Below are 21,289 nucleotides of genomic sequence, written 5' to 3' on the forward strand. Positions count from 1 at the left end.
TCCAATGAAGTGACTGCTTCCTTCTCTCCTCCAATGGTCATATAAAAACTCCGCTCTATAAGGGTAATTTGGCTGACAAGCTCAGCTGCCGCAAGCAGTGGTTCTCACACATTCCCAAGAGAAAAATACTCCCATCCGTGTTTGCTCCTATTTTAATGCTTCCCTCTGTTTGCACCCTCCCAGAGAATGTTGCCATACTAGAGATAACCTTGAACACACACCAATTCGTACACATTTTTTTAACAACGCAAGCAGTTTGCAAATTCCTCAACCCTGTTGCTGTTGTTGCTAGCTGCCATTGAGCGGGCCTCTGACCCAAGGTGACCCCATGCATAACGGGATCTGACCATTGTGATCCACTGTGATCCAGGGTTTCCACGGGCTGATTTTTTTGGGGGGGAAGTAGATCAGTAGGCCTTTCTTCTTAGTCTGTCTTGGTCTGGAAGCTCTGCTGAAACCTGTTCAGCATCATAGCAACACGCAAGCCTCCACTGACAGATGGGTGGCAACTGCACGTGAGGTGCATTGGCCGGGAATTAAACCCGGGTTCCCCACATGGAAGGTGAGGATTCTACCACCGAACGACCAACCACTACTCCCAGTTGTAACCTATTTTTTGTTAATAGCAATAGCTTGGGGAGCCGTCCTGGTGTGTCACGGGACCCAGGTTGAGAATCTCTGGCTCAGAATCAGGTGAGAACGAGGAAGGACGTTACAAAAGATCTCTGAGCTACCAAAAATAGCCTTTGAAAATTCCTACACTAAAGTGACTGCATTTGAATCATAGGAGAGGTCCTCAATTACCCCATCTGTAAAATAGGCATAATATCTCTTGCTGAGTATTGCTGTGGGGGTGAAATATGATTATATGCAACAATAACAGGTTAAAACAAACAAAAACAAAGCAAAACAAAAAAGCATGGCGATAGAGAGGAACGGTGCTCAGTGGATCCGGTTCTCCTCTCCTTCTTGGGCACACATGTGACTACATTTCCCAGCCTCCTTGCAGGTAGATGTGGCCATGTGACTAGTTCTAGCCAATGGAATGTGAGCAGATGTGATGGGCACCACTTCCAGCCCAAGGCATTTAAAAGCACGTGTGAAATCTCCACACAGTCTCATATCCTGCCATGGAGACTCTGGATCTCAACGCTGGGATAACAGCAACATAAAATCATAGCATCTCCATCAACCTGGGCCCCGAGTGACTCTGGGGCAGAGCTACCTGACAACCTGCATCAGACATGTGACATGAGAGAGAAATAAACCGACCGTTTGGTTGGCCTCCTAGTGTTTTACGACTGCACCACCAGGGTTCCTTGGGAAAATACAGCCCTTGGGATTTTTCAGAGGACTCAGTCTTAGGGTAAAAGGATTTTTCCAAATTGGTGAAATCTTTCTCCACTGTACTTTCCCTTTCTATATAGGCAGGTAACTTATGCCTATCTGAGACACTAAGGGAGGGGACAGGAAGAAGCATGAGCATCTGCCATGGGCCAGGCCCCGTGGGAGGGACTTGCATTAGCTAGGAATAGTCTAGGTTCTGCTGCAGTAACACATCAACCCTGCAATCTCAGGGACTTGGCACATAAATAGGCCTCCATGAAGGTTTGTTGAATGACTGAAAGAATGTCCGAGGCAGGTAGAGATGGGAATAGAGGGTAAGTTCCCAATGCCCACCTAGAGTTGGGATGGTTTCTGCTTCCTGTCAAGGCCTGGGCCATTGGGGTCACTGTGTTCATTCTTTCCCTCACCCAGCTGGCCTAAGCAGCCTGGCTCTTATCATTTTCAAAGGACAAGGCTGGGTTCCTTCCTAGGGGGTGCCTTCTTGCCCATCTCTCTGTTCCTATGTCCTGCTACACAGTGGGCCTGTGGGAATGACTGTACCCCACCATAGCCCAGGTCCTGACATGGAGCGGAAATGCTGGGGATTTAGAACTAGACTGCCTGGATTGGAATCCTGGCTCTGTGGGACCTGCGATTGCTCACTAAGCATTCTGAAACTTGGTGTCTCCATCTTTAGAAAGAGGGTGAGAATAGTGATAGTTGTTTTATGAGGTTATTTAAGGATTTAGTGAGTTAATACATGTCAAGCTCTTCAAACAGGGCCTGGTAGGTAGTAAATGCTCAACTACCGTTAGCCAACATTATGGCTGCTTTTTTGGTTATTGTTAGTTGAAACCTACTCACAGTGACCTCATGTGCAGAGTAGAACTGCTCCATAGAGTTTTCAAGGCGTGATCTTTTAGAAACAGATCACCAGGCCTGTTTTCTGAGATGCCTCTGGGTGGACTTGAACTGCCAACCTTTTGGCTAGTAGTTGAGCGCTTAACTATTTGCACCACTCAGAGCCTCCTTAGAGTTGTTGTTGTTGTGATTTTTCCCCAGTTGCTATTGAGTTGATTCTGACTCATGGCTACCTACCTCATGTGTGCAGAGTAGACCTATGCTCTACAGGGTTTTCAGAAGATGTGACTTTTTGGAAGCAGTTTGCCAGGACTTTCTTCCAAGGTGCATCCAGGTGGGTTCAAACCACCAACCTTTTGGTTAGTAGTCAAGAGCTTAACTGTTTGCACCACCCAGGGATTCCACCATTATGGTGGTGGGGTGATTAAGATGATACCGGCAGGTGACTCCATTTTTACCACTCTCATCTGTATTTTCCCCACAACCACCTGGTGAGGTAAGTGGACCAGGTATTCCCACCCATTTTCCAGAGAACATTGAGGCTCAGAGAGGTTAAGTGACATGTGCCGATTAGCCAGCTAGTAAGAGAAGTCATTTGTCTCCAAATCCACGGCTCCTTTTACCCAGCAAGGACTCTTCCCAGTGGCCAAGGAGAGGAAAGATGGAGGTGTAACTGGGAGCGTCCATTCATCTCAAGAGTGCTAGGAATTCTGCTGTTGTCCGGCTTCTGAGAAGTTCTTCCAGGTAAATGAAAAGTGATTTTGATTTTTTTTTTTTCTGGGAAAGCATTACTTTTTCTGGGGCAAAGTTGGTTCAGTGTGTAACTGTGCCTGTGTGTACATGTGTGTACATGTGTGCACGTGTACATGTGTGCCTGTGTGTAAGTGTGTGTGCACACATGCGCTGTGTGTGTACCTGTATACACACATGGGTGTATGTGTGCCTGTGTGCTCGTGGGTGTGCAAGTGTGTACATGTGTGTGCTCGTGTGTGTGTGTGTGTGTGTGTGTGTGTTGGGGGGCATGAGGAACTCTTTTTTGTTTCTCTGAAGGCAGGGCTGCTCAGCCTGAGGGGCTTCGATGGCAGACAGCAGGGCAGGGGCCTAGCTGACCAAGGGCCAGTGCGAGCTCTTTCAGGGTCTGCATATAGGCCCACTGTACCCCGGGACCCTGGATCCCAACAGGGCCTGACTCTTTGCATTAGCCGTTTCAAGCCTGAAGCTGCCTTTTACGACTATTAGATGCATCCTGGGGTCATGTCCCCAGGGCAGGCAAACTCGTTTCAATATTAGCAGAAGTAAAAGAGGATTAAGAAGTTAAATCTGTGATGAGGGAAACAAAAATAAGTTCATTGAGTACACTTCAAAACCACGTAGAAATGACTTCTGGATCCTCTGCTGGTTTTCGGATTATCTTTGCTGGGATTCTCACCTGCCTCTGTGGATTATCTATATCTGTGTGAACAGCGTTCAGGGTTCCTGGAAGGACTGGGGTGTTGGGCTGTAAAGCCCAGGCTTGACAGCCCAGGCTTGACTTTTTTGCCAGAGCAGGGCCCAGCCCCGTGGGGAGGGGGCAGCCTCTGTTTGGCAGCCAGAATGTGCCTGCAGGTTTGGCCTGCAAGAGAGAAATCAGGTCCTTTGATGAAGCTCCAGGTGCGGCAGTAGAGGGGATTGATTGGGAGGGAGCAAGCATATGTTCTGAAAGGCAGGCTGGGGAGAAGAGAAGGCGCTAATCAGGTCACGAATGCTAAACTCAGGGCTGGTGTTCACCAGGGAACAGGGATGGGAGGGGAGAATCAGAGAAGGAAGGGAGAAGTTCTCAGAGCAGAAGGAAATTCTCCCTACCACTGTCCAAAACCCACTGGTGGTCCAGTGATCCGGGATGAGTACACAGAGTTATTGCTTGCTTGCTTGTTCATTCATTGTCTTACTCACAGATGTCTATTCATTCATGACAATATGGCAGGCAGTGTGCTAGGTAGGCACTGAGGATACAAGGGCACACCAGACAGGTGCTGCCGTCTCTATTCTCAGGGAGATGACACTGTAGCCTATAGTGGGGAGTGAGTAGAGTGAATAAGCAGTTACTTCCATGTTACAAGTGATGAGTTTTTACCCTACACAGGGAGCAGAGGGACACAGAACACGCAAGTAACTCTGACCTGGGAGAGATGTTCAGAGAGGGCTTCCTGGAGGAAGTGATGTTTAACTCAGACCTAAGGATGATTGGATAATAATGATCACAATAACACACTTTTCATGAGTACTTGTTGTTGTTAGTTGCCATCAAGTCGATTCTAAATCATGGCAACCCCCTGTGTTACAGAGTAGAACTGCTCCATAGGGTTTTCTTGGCTGTAATCTTAACAGAAGCAGATCGCCAGGCCTTTTCTTCCTCAGTACTGCTGGTTGGTTTGAATCATCAACCTTTAGGTTAGCAGTTGAGCACAAGCCATTTATTTGCCAAAAAGTGTTCTAAGCACTTTACATGCATTTTATAATGTAATTTTCACAATTCTATTGTTACCTCCACTTCTCAGATGGGCAAAGTGAAGCAGAGGGAGATAACTTGCCCGGGTCACCAGCTAAGAAGTGAGGGAGGCTGAAGGAGAGGTGAGCATTAGGGAGAGAGGAAGGAGAAGCAGGGAGATGGTGCTTCAAGCAGGGGGAGCAGCTTGTGCAAAACCATGGAGGCGAGAGGGAGCAGGACCGGAACAGAAGGTGCAAGGAGGAGAGTGGTAGGCAGAGAGGCCAGGCAGACCCTGGCAATTCCTGCCTTCAGAGGATGACAGCCTAGGGGGCTCGGGTGGGCAAACTAAGTCCCAGAGATGAATCACCACTTTGGGAGGACTGCAGCCTAGGAATGCGGAGGAGGGACTTTCCCCAAGCCTGGGCCAACTGTGAAGATTTCCTGGAGCCTAGGGATCTAGACCTGATCTCCAACGAAGGGTGGGGGATACTTAGAGCCCCCAGAAGGATGAAGGTGAACCTCTTCCCCAAGCAAGGAGGCGACCTAGGGGATGGCTGAGTCAGGAATCCCAGTATTGTTGTAGAAGGATCCTGCCACTTCTCTGTGTCCTGCAGAGTGGAAAGCATTAACACTCCCTATCCTGGGACCTGGTGTCTCCGGGTGGTACAAGTGGTTAAAGTGCTTGGCTGCTAAATGAAAGATTGGATTTGAGTTCACACAAAGGCACCATGGAAGAAAGGCCTGGTGAGCTACTTCTGAAAAATCACCCATTGAAAACCCCATGGAATACAGTTCTACTCTGAAACATACAGAGTCTCCACGAGTCAGAATTGATTTGACAGCAATTGAGTGGGCTGGGATCCTGGGACCTAAACAGGCTGTGGCGGGGGCAGTCTTAGAGCCTGGTCATTAAGAGCCCTGGAGTCAGAGAGGTCTGGATTCAAATCCAAGTTTCCTCATATACGAGCTGTGTGAACTTGGGGACATACCCAACCTCTCACGGGGGGCCCCTCATCTATAAAATGGGGATAATAATGTTGTAGCTAATACTGTAGGCTGCTTCCCTAACTCCTATTCTCCATTCCTCCTTCCTAAGGACACTTCTATTTTGTTCAAGTACTTAGCCCTTCCCCATGAAAGCCCTTTTATACAGGGGAAGCAGACCCTATCTCCTGGGCTAGGGATGGCTGATCCTAGTTACAGTCATCAAGCATGGCATGGTTGCCAGTGATTAGTTAGAAGTTCAGCCTTAAGCCAATCGGCACTTGGTATTCCGTATGGGCTGCCAAGTCAGAGGGAAGGAAACATCTCATTTCCATTGGGTGGAACAGGGGCTTCTCTCTGTCTCATTGGATGGAAACTGGGAAGCCTCTTGCTCCAGTTGCTGCTGGCAGCCATCACTTGCCCATGAGACAAACTAGTCTGAGGATAAATCCAATACTGACAGAAGGGCAGAGCTGAGACAATCACAAAGAAACGGATCCAGAGCCTTCATACTATACATGGAGTCCACCCAACCTCTGGACCCCCATTATATGAAATTTAAAAAAAGGCCTATTGTTTAAGCCAGGTTGAGTTGCAGTTCCTGTTACTGCAGCCAAATTGGTGCAAATGCATTTTTCACAACAAGATGGATTGACACAGTGGCTGCGACAATGGGCTCAAACATAGCAACAACTGTGAGGATGGCGCAGGACCAGGCAGCATTTTGCTCTGTTAGACATGGGGTCGCTATGAGTTGGAACCAACTTGACGGCACCTAATAACACCAAAAAATATTTATAGAGCATCTATTACAGGTCAGACAACCTGCCAGGCACTGGGAGGCAGTGTTAGAGGAGGAAAGGGACTCCCACGTGGAACTTACACTCTAGTTTTGGGAGACAGATGGACAACAAATTATGAAACAGGGAGATAGCAGCACTGAGGGCCATGAAGCATGAAACAGCGTTGATAAGTGAGATAATGCGTGGGGGCATTTATGGCAGAGAGACTGCCACCGTCTAAAGGAATCATCAGAGAAGCATCTTGAGCTGAAGCCTGACTGGGAAGGAGTCGGCAGGTGAGCCATCACGGAGAGGCGTGCAGGCCATGGTGAGGGGTTTGGATATTATTCTGGGGACGTTGGAAGCCAACAGAAAGTTCTAAATGGGAATGATCTGCTCTGATTTGCAATTTTACAAAGATCTCATGGCTGCTTTGGGAAGAATAGACTGTCTGCGGGAAATAGTGGAGATAGGGAGTCCGGCGAGGAGGCTATTGCAGTAACTGATGATAGCATCAGCAAAGAAGACCAGAGGGGGACCAAAAAAAAAAAAAAGAATCTATTTGGAGGCAAGAGCATCACGTTTTCCTGATGTATTGAATGTAGGATGTAAGGAAAGAGACAAATCAAACTCCTGGGGTTTTTGGTTGAGCAGCTGGGTGTGCCCTTTCCAGAGATGGCGAAGCGACAGCAGGAGCTTGTCTGTTGTAAAGATATAAGGAGATCATGTTTGTACGACAAGACAGAAATTATTAACCTCTGCAAGTTTTCAGTCTGTCAGATAATTCTGCCTCTGCTATTCAGGCTCTGCAGTGACCAGGGCAATTCTATGGACTTTGTGATGTGACACGGGAGGAGAAAGAAGGGGGCAGAGGAGTCCAGTGGGGCAGGGCTTGGAGGCACAGGGAGGTTAAAGGAAAAGAAGTTACGGATTGCTATCGTGGTCCATGTATCCTTTTGATGAAAAATACAAACAGGGAACTTGAGTTATTTTGAAATTACTTTTTGGTTGCTGGGCTGGGTTCCTTTGGCCATGACTTTGAGACTGGACCATGTGGAACACCATTTCAGTAGGGTTACATAGGTAAGCCAGTCACCAGTGGTCATGGTAATTATTAGGGACTCTTCCCTACCCTGAAATGGGAAAAGCACAGAACAAAGTCCCTTTGAGCCGGCACCTCCTCATCCTTGGTGGTGGGTGGAGCTCTGGGCTGACAGCTCTGAGGTGTGGGGGGTAGGGGGGTGGTGTTCCACACTTTTCTGCAACATCCTAACTTCCCTTTCCTGGGTCCACATTAAGTTCAAGTCCAGAAAATGCCGACAGTGTCTCCACCACACTCCAAGCCTAGCCTTGGCCTTCAGTGTGTATGAAGAAGTTGCTGCCAGAGGCCATTCTTTCCCCTGTAGGTTGAGTGGGATGTAGACACCAGGTCAATACCGAGAGTCGGGTTGGGAGAGGCAGGCAGCCTTGGTGTGTGTGTTTGCTGAGTAAGGGCTGGGACTAGGGTGAAGCTGATGAGGCAAATAGGGGCATAAATTTAGATGGGCACTCACTCTCAGGACCGTGCAAGTACCCAAACCTAAGCATGAGCACCTCCTTAAATTTCACGCTCTAGATATCTTGTTTGCTTCACCCTAGTCCCGATTCCGCTAATAGGAGAAAAGATGCTTTGAAATGACGTGTGTTGTGGTCTTATTTGTTTCTCTCCACCCAAACTGGGGCAAGTTGCACATCTCTCAGAACTTTGGTCTTTTCATCTGCAAAATAGAGGTGATGATGTCTACCTCACAGGGTCCTTGTAACAGAAGCTAACCAACGTTGGCTCCCTTCTTCTCTTCCCTCCTCTTCCTTCCCTTCCCTTCTCTTCCCTTCCCTCCCCTTCCCTCCCTTACCAGCTTCTCCCCTCCCTCCTCCCCCTCCCTTCCCCTCCCTTCCCTTCCCCAAGGAACAGTTAAGAAAAAGTTGAGGTTGGAATTATTTTTCCCATTTTACAGACGGAGAAACTGAAAGTAGAGCGTTTGATGGGGAGAAAGGCTCAGCGGAGGATGCCTGTGCCTCTCCCACATTATCCTGCAGCAGGGACAACGTTTACCACTTGTCTCCCCACTTCCCCCATATTCCACCCTGAGGAGGGAGAAAAAGCTGGGCTGAGAATCGGAAAGAGTAGGGCCTGGAAAAGGGGCCCGGGCCCAGGCCATGCTGCACACCCACTGGGCTGGGAGACCCTGCCCTTGGCACCTAGCCTCTCTCTTCTCTATTCCTTTCCCTTTCTTCTTTATTTTCCTTCTTTTTAAATTGCTTTTTCATTTTTCTGTTTGCAAAGCTTATATATCCTCAATTAAAAAAAACCCAAACAATTCAGAAAGGCACAAGAATGCAAAACAATACCCTGAAGTCCCTTCAGCCAGAACCAAGTGACCACCATTCCAGGCTTGTCCTTTGCACATGCGGTGCACACACACACACATACATACGTTTACACAAACTGGATAAGTGTAATGCCCCATTTCGCCATTTGCTTCTTCCACCCAGTGATACATAGTGGGGAGAGTCAGTGTCCGTGCATCAGACACACATTGTCCTTTCTAAGGCGGTGCAGGTCTTCCGGCTGCATCGTTGTTTGTTTCAGCCATCTTTGCTCAGTAGACAGTGGGCTCTCCCTCATTTTTTACTATTAGAAACATAAAATAAAAGTGAAACAAAACCAACTGCTGTCGAGTCGATTGTCACCCATGGAGACCCCACAGGTGCAGAGTAGAACTGTACTCCATAGACTTTCAAGATCTTTCAAAAGTAGATTGCCAGGCCTTTCTTCCAAAGTGCCTCTGGGTGGGTTCTAACTGCCAACCTTTTTCTTAAGCATTTGTGCCACCCAGGGACTCCGCTACTCGAAACAATGCTCATTAAATATTTTTTACATGCAACTTTTTTTAAAATTGAGGTGAAATTTGCTGAACATACGATAATAATTTTAAACTGTACAGTGCAGTGGTATTTTGTATAGTGACAATATTGTGCAACCACCAACTCTCTAGTTTTAAAATTTTTTCATTACCCCATAAAAACACCCCATACATGTTAAGTAATCGCTCCCCTTCCCCCTCGCCTGCGTGCCCTGGTAGTCTATTTTCTGTCTCTGTGGATTTGCCTATTCTGGATAGATCGTCTAGAAGGGATCCTACCGTATGTGACCTTTTGTTGCACCGACTTTGGCCCTGGTTTGGGATTCATTTTAGGAGAAGAACTGCTGAGTCAATGTGACACTTTCGTTCATTCAGCAAGACATTTTGAGCATCTGTTACATGCCACACACTGTCCCAGTCACTGTGGTCACAACTGTGAAGACAAGCCAAGGCGCCAGGGTAGTTGTTGGGTGTCATCGAGTGGATTCTGACTGAGTGACCCCATGTGACAGAGTAGAACTGCCCCATAGGGTTTCCTAGGCTGTAATCTTTACGGAGGTAGATTGTCAAGTCTTCTCTCCCTCGCTGCTGCTGGGTGAGTTCAAATCAGCAACCTTTCAGTTAGCACCCCAGCTCTTAACCAGGGCTCCTTAAGGTACCAGTAGGTAGCAGAAAATAAACAAAATAAATAATATATAGCATAGCATTTGACATAAGTTGCCGAGTTTGTCCTCCAGAAAGTTGGTGTCCATTTGCGTTTCTACCAACAGTGGAAGGGGATGCCACCTACCCTGTGCCCTTACCAAAGCTGGACAATGTTAATTTCTCCTCCATCAGTCTGATAACAAAAAAATCAAGATATCATTGCAGATATTGTTTAATGACTAACAGTTATTGAGCACTTACCTATGTGTTAGGGAGCCCTGATTACACAGTGGTTAAGCCCTTGGCTGCTAACTGAAAGGTCAGCAGTTTGAACCCACGAGCTGCTCCATGGGAGAAAGATGTGGCATTCTGCTCCTGTAAAGATTACAGCCTTCGAAACCCTATGGGGCAGTTCTACTCTGTCCTAAGGGTAGCTGTGAGCTGGAATTGACTCGAGGGCAAAGGTTTTACCTACGTGTCAGGCATGGTCAAAGTGCTTTCCATTACGTGCAATTTTTATAACTAACATTTACTGGGTGCTGACTTGTCTGTCAGTCTGTCCTACTGTGGTGGCTTGTGTGTTGTTATGATGCTGGAACGTTGATATTTCAAATACAAGCAGGGTCACCCATGGTGGCGCTTCCAGACTAAGATAGACTAGGAAGAAATGCCTGGCAATCTACTTCTCAAAATCAGCCAATGAAAACCCTATGAATCACAACAGAATATTGTCTGATACAGAGCTGGAAGATGAGCTCCATAAGTAGAAAGACTCTCAAACCACACAGTGGCTGCAATAATGGACTTGAGCATACCAGCGATCACGGGGATGGTGCAAGACCAGAAAACGTTTCGTTTTGCTGTACATGGGTCACCATGAGCCGGAGCCAACTCAACAGCAACTGACAACAATTGAGCAGGTAGAAGGCACTGTGTCATGGGCAGTAGGTACTGTTATACCTATTTTACAGATGCGGAAACCGAGGCACAAAGGGTTAAGCACATTGACAAAGGTGACATGGACAGATAGTGTTGGAATAGGGATTTGAACCAAGGGCTCTCTGCCTCCCGAGTTGAAAGACTAAACCATTTCATAAAGTACTTCTCATCAAGCTGTACTTAAAAAAACCAAACCCATTGTCCTTGAGTCAATTCTGACCCACTGCGACCCTGTAGGACAGAGTAGAACTGCCCCATAGGGATTAACACCTTTTCATATGTTGATTAAGGAGCCCCAGTGGCAATGGTTAAGTGCTGGACTGCTAACCAAAAGGTCAGAGATTTGAACCCACCCAGTGGCTCTGCAGGAGAAAGACCTGGGGATCTGCTTCTGTAAAGTTTACAGCCTAGAAAACACTATGGGGCAGTTCTGCTCTGGCGCATGGGGCTGCTATGAGTCAGAATTGACTTGATGGCACCCGACAACAACCCATCTGTTGACTGGCCATTTCTACCGCTTCTTTAGTCAATAGCCTGTTCATGCTCCTCACTTTCTTATTAACATAGAACCTTCCAGGTCCTCCATGTTCTCATCAATAAATGGGGATCAGAATGTCCATCTCATTGCGGGGTGGTGAAGATGTAAGGAAGATGACCAAGAAAATACCCAGCCTGGCACTTGGCACTTAAAAGCCTCAGCAAATGTTCTTCAGAAAAAAAAAAAAAAGAATGCATCAAAAGAACTCTGTAAATAGCAATCCATCTGCCCACAGAGGGGGTCATTGTTAAGCAAGTGCAGAAAAGGACTTGGAGTCCTTCCTAGGGAGGCGTGGACTGCCACCCCAGCCCAGGACGCTTGGCCTCTGGGTCTCTGCCCAGTGAGCCAGAACAAGGCTGACCTGGGTGGGGGAAGGGGCTTGGGAAGCGCTGGAATGGGGGCAGGCCAGCCCAGGGGGTGTCAGGCTCAAAGGAGCAAAGATCTCTGGCCAGGCAGCTGGAGTGGGTTCTAGGGGAGGATCCCAGCACCCAGGACCCAGGAATCAGGGTGTCTGCACCCTCAGAATGGCCTGGAAGAGGTGGTTGCTCCAAGGATGAGGACTGCGACCTCACTGGGACAAAGCCACTGAGCCAGTGGGCTCAGGATCTGGACCAGAGCTGAGTACAGTCCCACCTTCATCACTTACAGACTGTTCTAGGCACAGGGAAGACAGCAGCAAACAGACAGACAGGGTCCTTGCTCTCCGGTGCTTAGCTTCAAGAGGCCTGTAGGAAGCCTCTGTCAGCCTATAGAGGGTGGTTTGGAGAGGGCAGAGCCTGGGGACTGAGAGACCAGGCAAAGAAGGTGAGGGCTGGATAGTGGGGGCAGTAGGGATGGAGGGAACAGGCTAGTTTGAGGATTTTAAGGGTATAAAACCAGCTGAGGAGTCCCTGGGTGGCATAAACAGTTAATGTGCTACACTGCTAACCAAAAGGTTGGATGTTCAAGACCACCCCGAGGTGCCTCGGAAGAAAGGCCTGGTGATTCACTTCCCAATCAGCCTTTGAAAACTCTATGGAGCACAGTTCTACTCTGGCACACATGGGATCACCATGAGTCAGAATCAACTCCACGGCAACTGATTTAGAATCAACTAGAGTTGTGACGGAGAATGGGAAAAAGAAGATGCCCAGTTCCTGGCCTCGGCAGCCAGGGGGAAGGTGAGCTGATGCTAGGGCAGAGGGGATAGAGCACTGGGGAGGGTATGAGAGATGTATAGACGGGAAAACTCATACAGCCATTGCTTGGACGTGGGTGACAGAGAAGAGAGAGGCCCCTGGAATGCTGCTGCTGGCATTATTGACTGGATGGAGCGGGTGCCATTTTTACTGAGATAGGATGAGGGAGAGGTGGGGCAGGTAAGAGGTAGGAGAGACTTCAGTTTGGGATATTTGACTTAGAGGTGCCTATGGAGACATCCCAATGAAGGTGTCAGCTCTTGAAAGCCACGGCCTTCCTGGAACAGTGGGGCTTCTTTAACCCACTGAATGGTTCTAGGAAACTACTAATATGAGTCATAGCTTCTGAATGATCAGAAAGGGCTGAAGGCTTTCACCAATGGGGGCAGGACAAAAAGAACTCAAGCGAAAGGTGGGTGCCTTACCAGATTGTCTACATCTCCCCTTCTCTTAAGAGAACCCCAAAACCATCAGCACCTGGGCTCCTCTCCTAAAAAGGAAGAATTCTTTCTCCATGAGCAATAGGTGTTGAGGGTGAAGTGGAGGAGGAGAGGTCTTATGGAGGGATAGATTTGAGGAGGATTGTGCCATGGCAAGAGTGAGGGAGATAGGAGAGGAGAAGAGATGTTGATAAGGCATGGGGACTACATTTGTGGATCACCTTGATTATACTTAGAAAGACTTCAGTGAAGAATGCAATTACCTTTAATTTTCCCCAGCTGCTCAAGTGGGCCTTAAGAGTTAACATGACTCTGAGATTAGGTCACAGAAATAATAATAATAATAATGATACGGCTGCAGAAATAATAATAATAATGATAGGGCTGTAGTCATTATAATCGCTACCACTTATTGAGAGTTTTTAAACTTATGGACTCTGGCACCAGATTGTCTGGGCTTAGTTCCACCTCTATCACTTACCTGCAGAAATGAGGATGATAATAATACTATTTTGATTATCTACTGCTTCATAACAAATCACCCAAAACATTGTGGCGTAAAGCAACCCCTGTTGTATTATGCTTATTGATTCTTTAGGTCAGGAATTGGAGAGGGGATGGCTTGTCTCTGTTCCATGTTATTTGAGTCTCAGCGGGGAAGACTTGAATGACTGGGGGTTGGAATAATCCAGGACCCCTGACTGGAGCACCTACTGGTGGCTTCTTCATGTAGCTTGAGCTTCCTCACAGCATGGTGGCCTCAGGGTAGTCAGACTTCTTACATGGAGACTCAGGAGTCAAAGAGCAAGTGTGCCCACCCACAAGGCAGTAACTGCATCACCTTTGCTAATCTAGCTTTGAAAGTCACATGACATCACTTTCCACTGTGTTTTATTGGTGAAGCAGTTACAAACCCACCCAACTTGTAACGTATGCAAGGACATAGACTATTTCTTAGTGGGAGAAATGTCAAAGAATTTGCAAACATGTTCTAAAACAGCAGCAAATACTTGCCTCATACAATTGTGTTAAGGGTTAAATAAACTAGTTAATATATGGAAAACATTTAGAATAGAGCCTGGCACCTAATAAGTGCTCAGTATATGCCAGCCATTATGATTGTCATTATTATTGTTGTTGTTATTAATGTTCGTTGTTCTTGTAAGTTGCCGTTGAGTTGGCTCCAACTCATGGCAACCTTATGAATAACAGAACAAAATGTTACCCAGTCCTGTGCCATCTTCATGATCACTGATATGTTTGAGTCCATTGTTGCAGGTATTGTGTCAATCCATCTCACGGAGGGTTTCCATCATTTCTGCTGACTCTCTATTTTACCAACCATGATGTCCTTTTCTAGAGGTTGGTCTTTCTTGGTGATGTTTCCAAAATAAGTCAATTGAAGTCTCACCATCCTCACTTCTAAGGAACATTCTAGCTGTACCTCTTCTAAGACTGATTTGTTCGTTCTTCTGGAAGTTCACAGTATATTCGATATTCTTCACCAACACCACAATTTGAACGTATTAATTCTTCTGTCTTCCTTTTGCATCAGATCCCTATTCTTCACAGAGGAAACTGGGGTTCAAGGTCAAGTGGTGAGGTGGGGAATCAGAGCGTGTGACTCTCTGCTGTCCTGCTTCCCTTAGCCTGAAGGTCAGTGCCCAATGATTGGTTTCCAGATCTCTCCCCAATTAGTACCCACTTGTCTTAGTCATCTAGTGCTGCTCTAACAGAAATATCACAAGCGGATGGCTTTAACAAAGAGAAGTTTATCCTCTCACAGTCCAGTAGGCTACAAGTCCAAATTCAGGGCATCAGCTCCAGGGGAGTACTTTCTCCGCTGGCTCTGGAAGAAGGTCCATGTCATCAACCTTCCCTTGGTCTGGAAGCTTCTCTGCGCAGGAACCTCAGGTCCAAAGGATGAGCTCTGCTCCTGGCACTGCTTTCTTGGTGGTATGAGGTTCCCATGTGTCTCTGCTCGCTTGTCTCTTTGGTATCTCGAAAGAGATTGGCTTAAGACACTATCTAATCTTGCAGACCTCATCAGTATAACTGCTGCTGATCTATTTTTTTACATCATTGTGATAGAGTTTACAACACATAAAGAAATCACATCAGATTACAAAATGGTAGACAATCATACAGTACTGGGAATCATGACCCAGCCAAGGTGACAGATATTTGCGGGGGACACAATTCAATCCATGACACCACTCTTGATGTCTTTCCTCCCTTCCTGCCTTCACCTCCCCTTCGCCATTCCCGAGGCAGAGATGCTCTGAAAATCATTCCAAGCTAATGTGCTCAATCCAAAAGGGCCCTCAGATCTGCAACATTGTTGTTACCAATTTAGCATCATTAAAACCCAGCCATTATTAGCAAGTCCTTAAGCAGGTGGATGGCCCCGCTCCAAATGCGGCAAATGAAACTTCGTCCTCCCTAGCTGCTCTTGGAGGTGTACCTCAGTCATTCTTCTCAACTTCCTTGGCCTCTGGGAGGACGGAGCACTCTGACCAGCCTGAGCCCGCTGCTGGGACCTGGGCAGTACTGATTCCCGCCTCGGCCCTCCCAGCCTGGGTACACCCATCTCCTCACTGCAGCCGGCACTGGTCACCGTACATCCCTGTTACTCGTTGGGAGGCAATGGCCTGGACTGTGGCCTCTGAATCCCAGCTCTGCAGCTTACAACCTGGGTGACCTTGGCAAAGCTGTTATCCCCTCTAAGCCTCAGTCTCCCGATTGTGAAAGGGAGAGAACAATGACTACCTGGCGTGCTTGTTTTTTTTTTTTAAAAAAAGCAGATTGTTAGGTTTCCAACTTATAGTGCTGAACTGTGGAATTATCTTGGGGATGAGGCCCAGGGGACAAAGAAACCACTCAGTAGGGGTTGGGGTGGGCAAATTATTCAGCTTCTAAGTCTCAGTTATCATCTGTGTGCAGGAGGGAGGGTGTATAACAGTACCTACCCATGGGGTTGTTGTGAGAATTGTGAGAAAAATACATGGAAGTTCACAGCCCAACGCCACCAAGCACATAGTAAATGCTTCATTCATGCTAGTTGTGCTTATGATCCTCATTAGGAAGCAATGTAGGTGGTATTACCAGGTGTGAGTTCTAGGAAGGGAACTTTCTGGTGGGTGGGAGAGGTGGGGGAGTGGAGGCAGCGGGGATCTACACCTAAGACATGTTGAGGCTGGGGAAGGGCTAGCAAACTGAGACCAGGAGCCCTATGAGGAGAGGTCTTTTTTTTCTGGTGAACCCAGGTTCAGTTACTTTGGGAACTTGAATATGGACCATTGGTTGGCCCTGTGACCAGGCATAGATTCCTTCTTCTCTTGGGGCCTCTCCTCATTTGTACAGCCACATGGCTAACCTCAGAGTGGCTGCAACCATCTTGAATCTCAAGCAATACTAATCCCTCCCCAGGAGCCCCACCACATCCCCTTCAGGAAGGGTGGCATGGTGAAGAGTGTGGAGTTGCATGGACATGGTATGAACTGCTGCTCTGCCACCTCTGAGCTGTGTGACCTGAAGCAAATCCCCTCTGCTCTCTGAGCCTCTGTCTCCTTGGTGATAAAATGGGAATATTCATTCCTGGCCTGCCCAGCTTCCCAAGATGGCATGAGCACCCCTCAGAACAATGGATGTGAACTTGCTTTGTAAGCTATCAAGACCCTTACGGTGAGGTGTCATGTACCAGGGACCCATTTAACAGATGGACAAGGTGAGGTGTCAAGTAGCAGAGGCCACTCGGCAAGCTGACAGCGATCAGAAGAGACACTTCTTTGTCTCCCAGCTTCTCCTCCTGCCTCCCTTGTCTGACTGAGCTCCAATGCAGACCCCTATTCTTCACATAGGAAACTGGGGTTCAATGTCAAGGGGCAGGGTGGGGAATCGGCGTGTGACCCTCTGCTGTCCTGCTTCCCTTAGCCTGAAGGTTAGTGCCCAGTGATTGGCTTCCAGATCTCTCCCCAGTTGGTACTCACCTTTGATGGGCCAAGTGGAGGTGCAACAGTGGGGTTGAGCTTGACATCTGTGGCTAGATCTGGCTTCCCCCTCTCCCCAGCCTCTCAATCCACAGCAGACCCAGAGTCATTTGCCTGGCAGGTGAGTTCTAGGTGAGGCATGAAGGACCAGGCAAGAACCTGAAACAGAGGAAAGGAGGCTAGAGAGAGGCCTTGATAGCGACCACAGAGGCTAAGGAGCAAGGGGGCAGCCATCTAAAAAGCCCCCATACGACCTAAGAGCAGCCCTCACCGTGACGGAGCACCACCTCCCCAGTGAGTCTCCCACTGAAATATGAACGTTATATAGGGTGACCAACTTATCCTGATTTGCCCAGGACTGTCCCTGTTTTGGAGCCCTGGTGGCACAGTGGTTAAGAGCTTGACTGCTAACCAAAAGGTCGGCAGTTCAAATCCACCAGCTGCTCCTTGGAAGCTCTATATGGGACAGTTCTACTCTGTCCTGTAGGGTCGCTATGAGTTGGAATCAACTTGACGGCAATGGCAATGGTCCCAGTTTTAAAACCAAAAGTCCAAAGTCTCAGGAAAATCGGGACAATTGGTCCTTCTACATCACAGCACTTGGATTAAAAGTGAAGCTCTGGAGCCAAACTCCCTGGGATTGAATCCTGGCTCTGCTACTTGCTAACTGTGTAACTTAGGGAAAGTTATGTACTCTCTCTGTGCTTCCGTGTCTTCACCTGCCAGATGGGGGTAACGCACACCACCGCACGTCAGTTTGTCCCACTGTGGCAGCTTGAATATTGCTATGACACTGGAAGCTATGCCACCAGTATTTCAAATATCAGCAGGGTCACCCTTGGTGAACAGGTTTCAGTGGAGCTTCCAGACTAAGACAGACTAGGAGGAAAGGCCTACAGATCTACTTCCAAAGATTAGCCAATGAAAACCCCATGGATCACAACAGAACATTGTCGCATGCAGTGCTGGAAGATGAGCCCCTTGGTTGGAAGGCATTCTTGCTTTGGACACATCCTTAGGAAAGACCAATTGCTAGTAAAGAGCATCATAGTTGGTAAAACAGAGGGTCAGGGAAAACGAGGGAAACCCTCAGTGAGATGGATTGAATGGGCTCAAACATATCAAAGATCATGAAGATGGCACAGGACTGGGCAACGTTTCATTTTGTTATACATAAGGCTGCCATGAGTCAGAGCCGATCCTGCAGCAACCAACAACAACAACAACAACAACAACGAGATCCTGCGAGGCTCACAGCGATCACACGTGTAGAGCGCTTAGCACAGGCCTGGCGTCTGGTAGCTGCTATGAAATGTTAGCTACTGTGTTTCTCAAGTCCCTGCCTCCCAGGGTGAGATGGTGCCAACATGAATTCACTCACCTTGTCCAGCACCCCCTGGGTCCTGGGCCCTGCTAGTGGACAATGCAGAGATGAGAAGTTGTGCGTGAATAATGACCATAGCTAGAAATCAATACATGTCAGGTCAGTACATAAAAACAAAGGCTTGATCATTGAATTGTACACTTAAAACAGGTGAAGTTTATGGCATGTAAATTATACTTCAACAAAGCTCTTGAAATAAAACCAAAACCAAAAAACAAAGGCTCTGGTGGCCTTTCAGAATAGGAAGCGCTTGTTATGGCCAAGGAGGTGGTGATCAGGGAAGGCTCCTGGGAAGAGGTGGCATTTGAACTGCACTTCAAACAGTTGGGAGGATTTGGATGCTGGAGTTGATGGGAGATGAGGGCACCAGCAATGGGCTTCATGGGAAAAAAAAAAAAAACAGTATAATCCATCGGCCTGGGTTGATATCCACTTTCTGACACTCTCAAGCTGTTTGACCTTCAGTAACTGACTACATCTCTGAGCCCCAATTTTCATCATCTGTAAAATGGGGACAATGCATACTCCATAGAGGCTATCGAAAGTGCCTAGGCCAGCACCACAGAGCACCTGACACAAAGGCGGTGGTTTTTCAGGAGCAGGGTAAGCAGAGTAAGGGAGGCCCATGTAGAAGCTTCTTCATTCAGTCAACAAACATTCTCAGGACATTTGCTGTGTGCACGGGCCACTCTGCACTCATGGAGCTTACATTCTAGCGGGCGCTCACTGAGACGGCCAAGGGGAGGTACCGGCAGCTCTGACTGGCTGGAGCCCACGGGTGCATGGGGGGAATAAAGGGGAATAATGTTGGGAAGAAGTTGGAATTTGATGGTGGAGGGCCTTAACAACTTTGCTGAGCAGTTTTGGTTTCTCTCTGCAGGAAATGGGGCATCTGGGAAGAGTTAGGAGTAGAGGAAGATTTGTAATCAGCATAAGGTAGATACATTCATTCATTCGTGGAATGTTACCAACACAGTCCCTGCCTCCATGTTGTTCACTCCTAATGGAGGAGGCAGGCATTAATCAAACAACCATACAAAGAAATGTGTAATTGCAACTGTGATTAGCAATTAAAGGAGGGGGGTCTGGCGCTATAGGAATTCCTGAGAGGGGCCTCTAATCTTGTCAAGGGCGTCAGGAAGAACCTTCAGCTGCAATGACAACTTGGCAAGATCTGAAGGATGAACATGAGCTACAGAGTAAAGAAGGATGCGTACAAGATTCCAGGCAGAGGGCACAGCATGGGCAAAGTCCCTGTGGCAGGAAGGAACATAACAGGAGGCAGAGTGGCTGGAGCAGAGAGGGTGGGTGCATGGTGGGAGATGAGGTTGGAAGAGTCAGCTGGGATCAGATAATTCAGGCTTTTGGAGGCCACGTTTGGAGTTTGCTTTTATCCTGAGAGTAACAGGGAATCTTAGGAGGATTTAAGAAGGATGACGTGATCAGATGTGCGTTTGTGAAGATCATTAATGCTGTGGGGAGGACAGAGTAGAAGCAGGATGTTTTAGCTTCTTTTTCTTTGACTTGTACTTGGGAGAACTCAAACGCAGAGCCCAAGACAAGGACTTGGGTGCAGGTGGGTTATCTGAAAGTGATCCCTGGCTGCAGGAGTGAAGAACCAGGGGGAGTGAGACCAGGAAGGAGGAAAAGCCAATATCAGATTGTGATGTGGGGATGCTGTTTTCAGTAACAGGGGTCCATTCTACTGAGACCTCCTGAGGAGCTTCCCGAAGGCTCCCAGGAATGTCCACCCCAAGATGGGAGGCTGTGGCAGTATCCATCAGTCCTGCCTTCATGGGCTAAGGGTTGCTCCTGAGGGCGCTTATGTCCCCACACCTCTGAGCTGTGCATGAATCGAAGCCCTGCCAACGTCAGAGGCGCCCCAGGGCCAAAAGGGAGACAAATATGGTGCACAAGTGATGCCAGATCCTGTCAGGCTACAGTGGATCAACTCCTGCCGGGGTCTGTCCACTCCAGTTGTGGATGAAATCAGAAGAAAGGCTAGAGGACGAGAGTTAGGACACTGGATGTGCTGGTACACAGGGAGACTGTGAGGAGACTTTCAGTGTCTCCCAGTCAAGAGATTGAAGTGGTATGGATCAGGGAGGTGGCTAAGGAAAATGGAGGGTGTCGGTGGCACTGGTGACCGTGATGCAGGTGGTGGCGATGGCGCGGATGGTGACCGTGATGTGGGTGGTGCAGGCGTTAAACCCACAGGTGTTGATGATGGATTTGGTGGAGAGTAGGGCTCTTCATTAAGAAAGAGGATGCTGGTGGAGGACCAGGTGTTGGGGGAGGGATGTTTGGGAGTTCAGGGTGACACCTGTTGAGATGGAGGTGCCTTTAAGACATCCCAGAGAAGGTGAACTATGGGTCAGAGCTCTGGGGAGAGGTCCAGGCTGGAGCAATAAATGTGTGAGTCATCGGAGGCTGGGTTGTAATTGAAGCCATAGGTGAGCATGAGATCACCTGGGTAGAGCAGAGTGGGGGGCGCTGCGGAAGATGGGAGACTCTTGTGCCAGAGCCAGAGAGCCAGAGAACTAGGGTGGACTCCCAGAACTCCAGCCACCCCACCTCACGTCCACCTGCAGCCCCCTCCCCTGCACTCTCAACCCCTGGTCCCACCTCATGGGAGGGAGTGACATTTCAACACTTGTGATTCTAATTGAATTTGTCTCCTCCAAGTTGCGCTAAAACCTTTCCAAAGTCCCCTGAAATTAGGGAAAGTCCATAACACCACTCCTCGAGGTTTTAATCTGTGTCCTCCCTGAGAACAGTGATTAATTTTTTACAAGCTAATCATATTTCTTAGGCAGGCTGTCAGCGGAGGGACCGTCATCTCTCATCAATAAT

Source organism: Trichechus manatus, unplaced genomic scaffold (assembly GCF_000243295.1).
Source record: "Trichechus manatus latirostris isolate Lorelei unplaced genomic scaffold, TriManLat1.0 scaffold00048, whole genome shotgun sequence".
Taxonomy (NCBI): Eukaryota; Metazoa; Chordata; class Mammalia; order Sirenia; family Trichechidae; genus Trichechus; species Trichechus manatus.